The sequence below is a fragment of the Podarcis muralis genome, chromosome Z (genome assembly GCF_964188315.1).
Source record: "Podarcis muralis chromosome Z, rPodMur119.hap1.1, whole genome shotgun sequence".
Classification (NCBI taxonomy): Eukaryota; Metazoa; Chordata; class Lepidosauria; order Squamata; family Lacertidae; genus Podarcis; species Podarcis muralis.
In genome coordinates, this window is record NC_135673.1 from 35,459,102 (window position 1) to 35,468,794 (window position 9,693).

Sequence of the window (9,693 nt, forward strand, 5' to 3'; positions counted from 1 at the left end):
CTGGTAAGATCCCATCCTGCCCCTCTTAAAAAGAATAGACACGAGAGTCTTATTAAAGTCAATATAAAAGTAGTTTACTCACATTCATTCAGTTCACAGTTGTATCCCTGAAGGCAGTCTTAGGTTACAAAACTATATACACATGTGGAACTATCCCATAAGGGAGTTAGTTCCTAAGTGACTGCAAACAGGCAGTCACTTCTGCTAACATGTAGAAGAGCAAAAATAGAGAAGAGACAAAGGAAGGAGCTGTGTTCCCTTGCCCAGGCTAGGCCTGCCTCTCTCTCTCTCTCTCTCTCTCTCTCTCTCTCTCTCTCACACACACACACACACACACACAGAGGCCTCTAGTCACATGCAAAGGAAGTTTTGTCACAGCTCAGGAGGAAACAGGAAGTTAGACTCCTGGCTGGTACAAAGCATCCACGTCCACTCTAGGAATGTTGTACTTGATTGCTATGTGTTTCACATCCCACAGCTTCACCTTCCATCCCTTATAGTTAAGGGAGTGTAAGAAATAAAACAACAACAATATGGGGCTATCTGTTTAGCCCATTTTAGTTCTAAAATCTTCCTGGATGTTTTAACTGTGTATTGACAAATGTACTTTTTTCTGACTGACGGTCGAATAAAAGGTTGATGATGATAAAACAACAACAACAACAAATGTATACCATCTTAGAATAGATATTTTCCCTTTTCACACACACAGAAGAAAACAACTCCTTTAGAAGAAGCCCATGTGGTCGTCTAGCCTATAATTGTTTTATAAATTAAGAATTAGCAGCTGGATGAGTGACTGTGTGGAATTTTGCTGTGTAGGATTTTGATAGGAAGGGAACTGACAATCCCCTCTCCCAATTTTCCAGCTGAAATCACTCCCGGGAAGTTGCTTTTTTCCTGTGCATGTGCCATTGCAGCAAGCTGTGTGTTCAGGGTCAAAGAGCGCTATGGGCAAGACAGTCTTTGTAGGAAAACTGTAGGGTGGTAAGGAAGAGACGGAGTTCTACCCCATATCCTATGGGCCAAAGGAGGATCTGGGGCCCCTACAGGTTTTTGTTTTTTTTAATTTTAAAAAGAGCCTGGACTGTTTTGCAGCCTTTTCAGACACAGGAGCGATCTTTAATCTAAACAGGCATTTGGGGATTTATTTCTTCATCTTTTATTGTATTTTTCTGTGGTGGTAGTGCTGTTGTTGCAGACCACCTTAGATCAGGCCATGGCCCAGTAAATAGGTTCCGACCCACCAGCTGAAGACCAGCGTGCTACAAGGCAGGCTTCCATCGTCTAAAAGCAAGTATTGTTTCTAGCTTCTCTTTTTTTTGCTTTAAAAGTATTGATTTTACTCACGTAGTAAAAGATCGTTTAGAGAAGTGGTTCTCTCCCCCCCCCCCCAACCTCTCTTTGAGGTTCCTTGGAAGCTTATCGGGGGTTCTGAATTAGAAGGTCAGTAATGGTGGACAGGCTTCCTTTAAATTGCTATTGATTTTCCCTCTCAACATTTGGCTGCTTGGGATTTTTGCATGTTTTGATGTTTTTAAAAGCACTGAGAAAAGTTGGTAAAAATACGGGCTTAGGAAGCTGCCTAATATTGAGTCAGTTAATTGGTCTACATTAACTTGCTGTATACAGTGGTACCTCGGGTTACATACGCTTCAGGTTACAGACGCTTCAGGTTACAGACTCCGCTAACCTAGAAATAGTGGTTCAGGTTAATAATAATAATAATAATAATAATAATAATAATAATAATTTTTTATTTATACCCCGCCCTCCCCAGCCAAGGCCGGGCTCAGAGCGGCTTACAAGCAATAATAAAAACAAGAAGAATGATTACAACTTAAAAACAAAAATAAAAATACAACATTAAAATAATGGAACATTAAAAGTTAATGTTAAGAACTTTGCTTCAGGATGAGAACAGAAATCGTGCTCCAGCGGCGCGGCAGCAGCAGGAGGCCCCATTAGCTAAAGTGGTGCTTCAGGTTAAGAACAGTTTCAGGTTAAGTACGGACCTCCGGAATGAATTAAGTACTTAACCCGAGGTACCACTGTATATCCAGGTTTTTAGACAGGGGTGTCTCCCAGCCCTACTGAAGAAGCCGGGGATGGAACCTGAGACCTTCCACAAGCAAAGCAGATGCTCTACCACTGATTTAGAGAAGATAACATATTTTATTCCTCAGTAATTTAACCCATCATGATAAGAACCAGTGTGCCTTAATGGTTAAAGTGTTGGACCACGACCTGGAAGACCAAGGTTTGAATCCCCACTATGCCAAGAAGCTCACTGGGTGACCTTGGGCCAGTCAACATCTCTTAGCCTAACCTGCCTCATATGGTTGTTGTGAGGATGAAATGGGCAGGAGGAGAACCAAGTACAGCACCTTAAGCTCATTGGAAGATAAAGTTGGTATATAATTGTGATAAATAAACCAATAATAACTACTGGCAACATTTATTTATTAAAAGTATTTCCAGGGTGGAAATACAATTCAAACCAAGAATAAAACAGAGTAAGAGCAAAACATAATGCAGAATTCAATTAGAAATAAAACCAACCATGGATGCAGAAATGCTAGTGTCCAAAGGGGCGTCATACCCATAGGCCAGTGGTGTCCAAACGTTTTTCAAAGAGGGCCAGATTTGATGAAGTGAAGGGCCGTGAGGGCCGACCAAAGTTGTTGACCTTTTTTTAGGATTTAAGTTGTTGAGGTTGAGTCTGGGGAAGAGTCTGCCTATCAGTTGGAGCACCGTGGTGGGCTCTTCTGCTGCTCTGCACCGTGAGTTTAGGGGCGACCAAGCCAGCGAGATGCTGAGGCAGCTTGCTGGCTCCACCCTCCTGTGCGCCTGGGACTGGGCAACTGTTGTGGGGTGGGGATCTTTGCATCCTGGCGCTGCATATGCTTAAGACAGCCCTGAGTGTCCAACTCAACTTGCTCCTCCTGGACAAAGAAGTGTTTCTTCACTCACTGGTGAAATGACTGCAGTGTCTTGATAAGGCTCGCATCAGAGTTGAGAATCCTCCAAATTTAAGAAGCCACCCCAGATAAATTTATTCTGTATTTTCTGCATCTGGCTGACTGCACCTGCTGCACCACAGCCATAATGATTTTGCTGAAGAGAGATCAGACACAATTGTCCTTATTTAAGACCAATGTTTGAACAAGGAAGCTGCTCTCAGTAGCATTAACATCCAGCTTTTTAAGCAGATTTTTAAACTATTATCTCAATCTTGATTCAAAAAAAGAAAAAACTTTTAACAGAAGACTTCTGCTTTGTAGAACAAAACAAAACAAAACATTAAAACAGGGGTGGGGGACCTCCAGCCCTCCAGAAAGTGTTAGACTACAATTCCCATCATCCTGAACCATTGGCTGTGCTTGCTTGGGCTGATGGGACCAACAACATCTGGAGGTCCACAGGTTTCCCATCCATGCTCCAAAGCCTCATTGTCCTGCATTTCCCACACTCATTTTAATTCTGTCCCGCATGTTTGTATATGTGTGGGTTGCCATATGTCATCTTTTCCCAGGACATGTCCTCTTTTTCATGGGTAGAGTTGTCATAGCGATCCATAGCTAAAATTAGAAATTGGTAAGTGTGTCTTCATTTTTGCTCTTCAAAATATGGCAATCCTACATGTGTGAATTTGTGTGTAGAGTGGCTATGCTCACCTTTTGCCACACCCACCATTGGCATGAAGTTCCTGGAGAGTTATCCAAGGGCAAACAAATTATTCACCCCTGCTGTTAAAAAAAGAGTCTTTTACCTATGTTTTCTCTTTTTGCTGGTGGGTCTTCAATGTTTTAGATCTGTTATTGTCTGGTTTGGATTTTTGTTGCAGACTGCAACTCTTTTGTTGCAGATTTTGTTACATACATACAGTGGTACCTCGGGTTAAGTACTTAATTCGTTCTGGAGGTCCGTTCTTAACCTGAAACTGTACTTAACCTGAAGCACCACTTTAGCTAATGGGGCCTCCTGCCGCCGCCGTGCTGCTGGAGCACGATTTCTATTCTCATCCTGAAGCAAAGTTCTTAACCCGAGGTACTATTTCTGGATGAGTGGAGTCTGTAACCTGAAGCATGTGTAACCTGAAGTGCATGTAACCCGAGGTACCACTGTATTGATGATTTTAATGGGGACCACTACATTTAATTTTTGCTTTGGACTATAAATAGCCTAGAGTTTCTTTGAAAGATATGTTTGATGTACTTTTTGTTATTAAAAAGTTAAATAAACAAAAAGCCCTCACTCCTTGCCCCAACAAATTAATTTTCATTGAGGGAAATAACCTCTGGATTTAAGAATACCTCTTTACACTTAAATAAATACCCTCAGATCCACTGAATGGACACCTGGAAGGAGACTTTGGTTTTTCCAAAAATTGGAAAGCACAGATCCCTCATAAGTTTTTCAGCTATTGCTCATCAAAGTTTGCATTCCCCCCCCTTCAGTACTACATATCCTAATTTGGGAGAAACCTGCAGTCTCCTCCAAAGATCGCGGGCACTTCACCTTTGAAAGACATTTTCAAAGGACAAGAGAGAAATATTTTTCTCCGAAGGAAGACAACGAGATAACTGTGATATACATATGCACATGCTTATACATACAAATATATGTCCTAGCTCTCTGTTTCCAAGCCAAATAGCTACACTTCCTCTCCTTTATTGTAAAAAATAACTTGGGCAGAGTTTTCTTTCCCAGACCATAAATATACACTGTGTGTATTGCTCAATTTTATAAATGACTAACAAGTGCGGTTGAAAAATAATTTCTTTCCTGCACAGTGACCAGTTTGTTTTGGCCTGACGTGATGAATAGCTTTCTTATAACACACTTCTTTACCCACACAACAACCACCCCCCCACTCCAGTTGCAGGGAAGATTTAGAAGTCTGCTGATTAAAGATGGTAGTGCAGCAGAGCTGGTATTTTGACAGAAGAAACGGAAGCGAGCATTGTATAAAAATGTAATAGGGGAGGATCTCTTAAAGGACTGTTGTGGGAATCGAGGGTTATATGATTACTCTTGCTTCACATAAAAACTAGTCTGAGGATTTATTTTTGCCTGACCGCTGGGGCTTTGAAGTTTCTGAAAAATGTTATTTTATACATTGGGCGAACAAATGCCCTTGTAGCAGAAATAAATCACCTCTTTGTACAGAACAATCATACATATATTTGGCTACAAGCACCTCGTTTCCTGAGTAATTGTGAACAGTCTGGCAAGCGTTGAAACTTTCCTTAGGCTGAGCTGAAGTAAAATAAGCCTTGTGCCTTTGTTATGGGAGTTTGGTAGCTCTAAGGCACAGCTTGACACTCTTTGGAATGTCTTGGTTTCAAATACTACTATTATTACTAATATTATTATTATATGCATGGTGTTGTATACATACTAATGGAGGCAGGGATAAACTAGGCTTGCTGACATGTAACAGTCAACACTGGTGCAATCTGTCTGTATACATGCACAAGTGTTTATGTGAAAGAATATACACTTTTTGATTTGTACAGCTCAGTTGTTGTGTACATATTGTGTACACTGGTTGAATGTTACATGTGAACAACTGTATGGGTGTACAGCTCAACTATCTGTGCACACAGGTACATAGATTGTACACTTGTTGAATGTAATGTGTGGACAGCCCTATGTGAATAACTACAACACTATCTGTGATGCTGGAGTGAAAGGATGACCCATACTTAGACTGATAGCAGCTGGAAGAACAAAGATATCTAGAGGTTAGCAAAAGGGCTTCCCTCACTCACAGTTATATTTGCCCCTTTTGGTAAGTCATGGGGTCAGAGGTTCTACCCCCTCCTTGATTTCCAACTACTATGGTGGGTGAGGAATGATATCAGAATCCTACAGCCAGAAGCTAGGGTGAGGTTAGACGGGCCAAAGGACTCATCTCTAAAAAAGCATGCTCCCTTACAACACATGAGATGCAGGTCTAATTGAGCTGAATGGGTCCAACTCTCAGATAACTTTGTTTAGGACTGAAGCCTGAATCACTCTCACAAAAGAGAATGACTGTTTTTGTGTTGATGTTTGTTGTCTGTTTGTTAATTATTTTTAACAAAAATAATTGCAAAAAGTAATTGTTGCTCACTTAATTGGGGGGCGGGGGCGCCTTTGAGTCAATGAGAAAGTTCTTAAATGACCAATGTTTGATCAATTGAATACATATAACATTTTTAAAATTATTATTCGACCACTTTCTTCGGAACAATGTTTATTAATTTATTAAACTTACTGCCCCAAGAGGCTCTCAAGGTGGCTTACAAAGAATATCAAAATGGAAATCTCATTCAAGTCTGGAATCAGGAGGAGAAATAACATGGTGTCAGGATTGTTTAGGTGGTATTTTCTGACTTTATTCTTCATCTTGCACGGTGCTGGCCATTGACCTCTACCTACTAGGCAGAAGAGCTTACTGATATCCTCTGAGGCAGAGGAGTGGGGCTAAGCAGCTGGAAGCTACTCAACCCATGATAGAGGCAAAGAAAATAAATATTCAGATCTGAGATGTTCTCTCATTCAGTTGTTGTTTCTTGGGTCACTGGACCAATATTAATAGCAAGAAAGTCCCCTTCAGAGCTCTTATTGCTAGCCCAACACTGAGAAAGGATTGTTCATTTAGCCACAAGAATAAAGGTCAAATCACTTGGGAAACAGCTAAGTGGCCAATTTCCCTGGAAATATAGCTGTAGGACAGGGTTGATGAGCTAAAAAGAAATGAGTTAATCATGAAAATTATCTTTCTTTTAATTTAAAGGAAGATGAAAATTATAATGGACAGTGTGGTAATTTTATCCATCACTTGAAGGCTATTATAACTTTTTCATGCATTTGCAATTTACCCCCAAAAAGGACATGATTCTTTTGTGGTTTCCTTTTATTCAGATGAAACTTTGAGAAACTGTGTAAGAGTTATAAAATGGAGCTTTTAGCAAGTTTTCTTCCTAATTTGCTAAATGCAAATTGACTTTTAAAATATATCGCTTAAACATATCCTATATTTCTTCTGTCATGGAACTTGGGCTCTTACACAAATTCCTAAACCAGTGGTTTCCAATTCTTTTGTACCCATGGGCACCACAACAAATCACAAACTATTTTACTGGATGCAATAGGATGCTTCTTTCCAGACTTTCAGTGAGGGAGAGGACCATGTGGGGTCCATTGAAAGCCTCTGTGGGGACACAGAATCATAGAATTGTAGACCCAGTATGGACCTTGAGGGTCATCTAGCGCAGCACCCTGCAATACAAGAATCTCAACCAAAGCATCCATGACAGATGGCCATCCAGTCTCTGATTAAAAAGCTACAAGGAAGGAGAGCCCACAACCTCCCAAGGGAGACCACCCCACTGTCGAACAACTCTTACCACAAAAAGTTCTTAGTCAGAATCTCTTGTAACTCGCAGGTACCCTGCTGGTGACCCCTGTCCTTGGCAATCTCCAGGCACTGACCCAGCCCTCTTTGCCTTCAGTAAGGTGGCTACACCATCTGCCTTCAGCCTACATAGCGCTGAAAATACTGGCTAATGAAAGCTGTGTGGACTCCAAGCTTTGGGAAGAAAGGTAGGTTATAAATTTAACAAATAATTAAGCTCTGCACTAAACCAAATAAACAACTATTTCCACATAGATTGCCACAGTTCTAGACCCAAATAAGGAGAATTCTAAAACCCACAAGCAGGACAGAAGGGAAATTGTTTTATTTTATTGAGTGTAAATAACTGAGGCATTCCTGGGGTAAGGGCACTCTCTTTCTCTATATGCCACCTTGGGCTTTTGTCCTTGGGGTGCCCTTTAGATTCGGGAGGTGCAATGGGGTGAATACTGACCTGCTAGTGCCACTGTGCACTTGTCAGGTTCAAATATTCACAGTTCTCATAGCAAAGATGAAGAATTAATTATAATCCTTTGTTGTGGGGCCACAGGTGAAGCCTGTAAACACATCCAGGAGTGGAGAATTTCCCTGCCCAGGCTATATTTTTATTTGTCTAATTATGTTTGTTTGGCTGTTTGCAGATCCTCTATATTGTATTTGAATAAATGTAACTTTTTTCATCATGGTTATGGTTTCTTCAGCCTTTTTTAAGGGTGTGCTGGCAAAACAACATTCATTTGTTCAAGACATTTTTTCCATCCACAAGAACAAACCTGGGATAAATAAATTCTACTTCCTATTCAAGCCTCACTGTACTGTTTGTGTTTTCTAAAGCTTATTCTTATCTAATCTCCTATCATCTGCTATCTCTGGCTAGCTGTTCAAAGCCACAGTAGTGTCAGCAAAAGGAGCAGCAATCGCTCGAATGCTTTGAGAATAAAACACAAACTGAAGAAAAATCAGACATAAGGCAGCATGCAAGACAGAGTTAATTCTCTGCAGCCTTCAAGAAATCTTCCCCCGATAGTGTGATAATGTTTTTGGAACAGGAAATTGAAACCTTAGAGCAAGAAATAAAACAAAATAAAACAAATGATGATCAGATTCCCTTTGGTGTCTTTTCTACGTTCCGCATTCTGTGAGTTAAATCTGCAAACGTGTCTTGTTAAAGGCTGTAATGGTCAATGTTTGGGGGGCATATCGGATGTTTATTAGCATTGAAATAATGTGTGCAGTTAGAGTGGCAGACAGAATAGCAGTTGGCCAATAATAAATAAGGCTATTAAAACATGAGAGCACCCGGCTACAGTGACACCAAAGGAAAATCAATGGGTAGTTTTTCTGCATTCAGTAACAAAAATTGACACTGCCAGATGCTAAGAGATAACGGTGTGGGGCATGCTTTTTCACGCACGCCCCACCAGTCCCCAATTGAGATTAAGAACAGAAAGTGAACCAGCCTTGAAAAAAGGATGTCTCAGAGGAAATGGACGGGATATTTTGTAGTCCCCCAAGAGGAAAAGATTCAAATGATACACCAAAAGAGAATTTATTTCTAAGATGGAAAGATGCATAAATCACAGCATGGTTAAATGCATGCAGCATAGCCTGCAAGGATATTGAAGCTCACATACTGTACTTAACCTACAATGTATCAAAAGACAGCATCAGCCCATCTTTATAGTAAAGGAGTCAAGCGGGTGGATTCAGGACCTGTATATTGGGGGAACCTGGGGAAGGTTATTGTGAATCTGCTCTCTCGTAGATAATAAAGATGCGGGATATTGTGGCAATGCCTAAAACAACACCCTAAAAGGACAAAGGGAAATAATAACAAAAATATGTTATAATTTGGGAAGGCCATAGCTCAGTGATAGAGTACCTGTTCTGCTTGCTTTGCAATAATAATAATAATAATAATAATAATAATAATAATAATAATTATTATTATTATTATTATTTATTATTTATACCCTGCTCATCTGGCTGGGTTTCCCCAGCCACTCTGAGCAGCTTCCATCAAAAAAGTAAAAACACATTAAAACATCAGTCATTAACAAAACACGAGCCACAGTAGTGGCATCCGTAAACAACATTCTCCAACAATTTTTTAAAAAATAACAAATGGTCAGATGAGAAGAGGATCCTCAGGGCTTGCCTGATTGGTGGTACCATCACTGGGGGTTGCCCAGTTCTCAGAAAACCACAATAGGGACCTTCTCAGTTGTGGTTCCCCATTTGTGGAATGCCTTCCCTAGTGAGGTATGTCTGCCTCACTCATTATA

General features: G+C 40.5%; 1 long non-coding RNA gene across 1 annotated transcript; it reads left to right on the top strand.

The window, feature by feature from the left end:
- The first annotated feature begins 382 nt into the window (after window positions 1-382).
- Window positions 383-8,485, top strand: LOC144326181 (uncharacterized). Its single transcript, XR_013391358.1, has 3 exons — window positions 383-1,293; window positions 7,440-7,596; window positions 8,286-8,485. It is a non-coding gene; the product is annotated as an uncharacterized LOC144326181 (long non-coding RNA).
- Window positions 8,486-9,693: the final 1,208 nt, after the last annotated feature.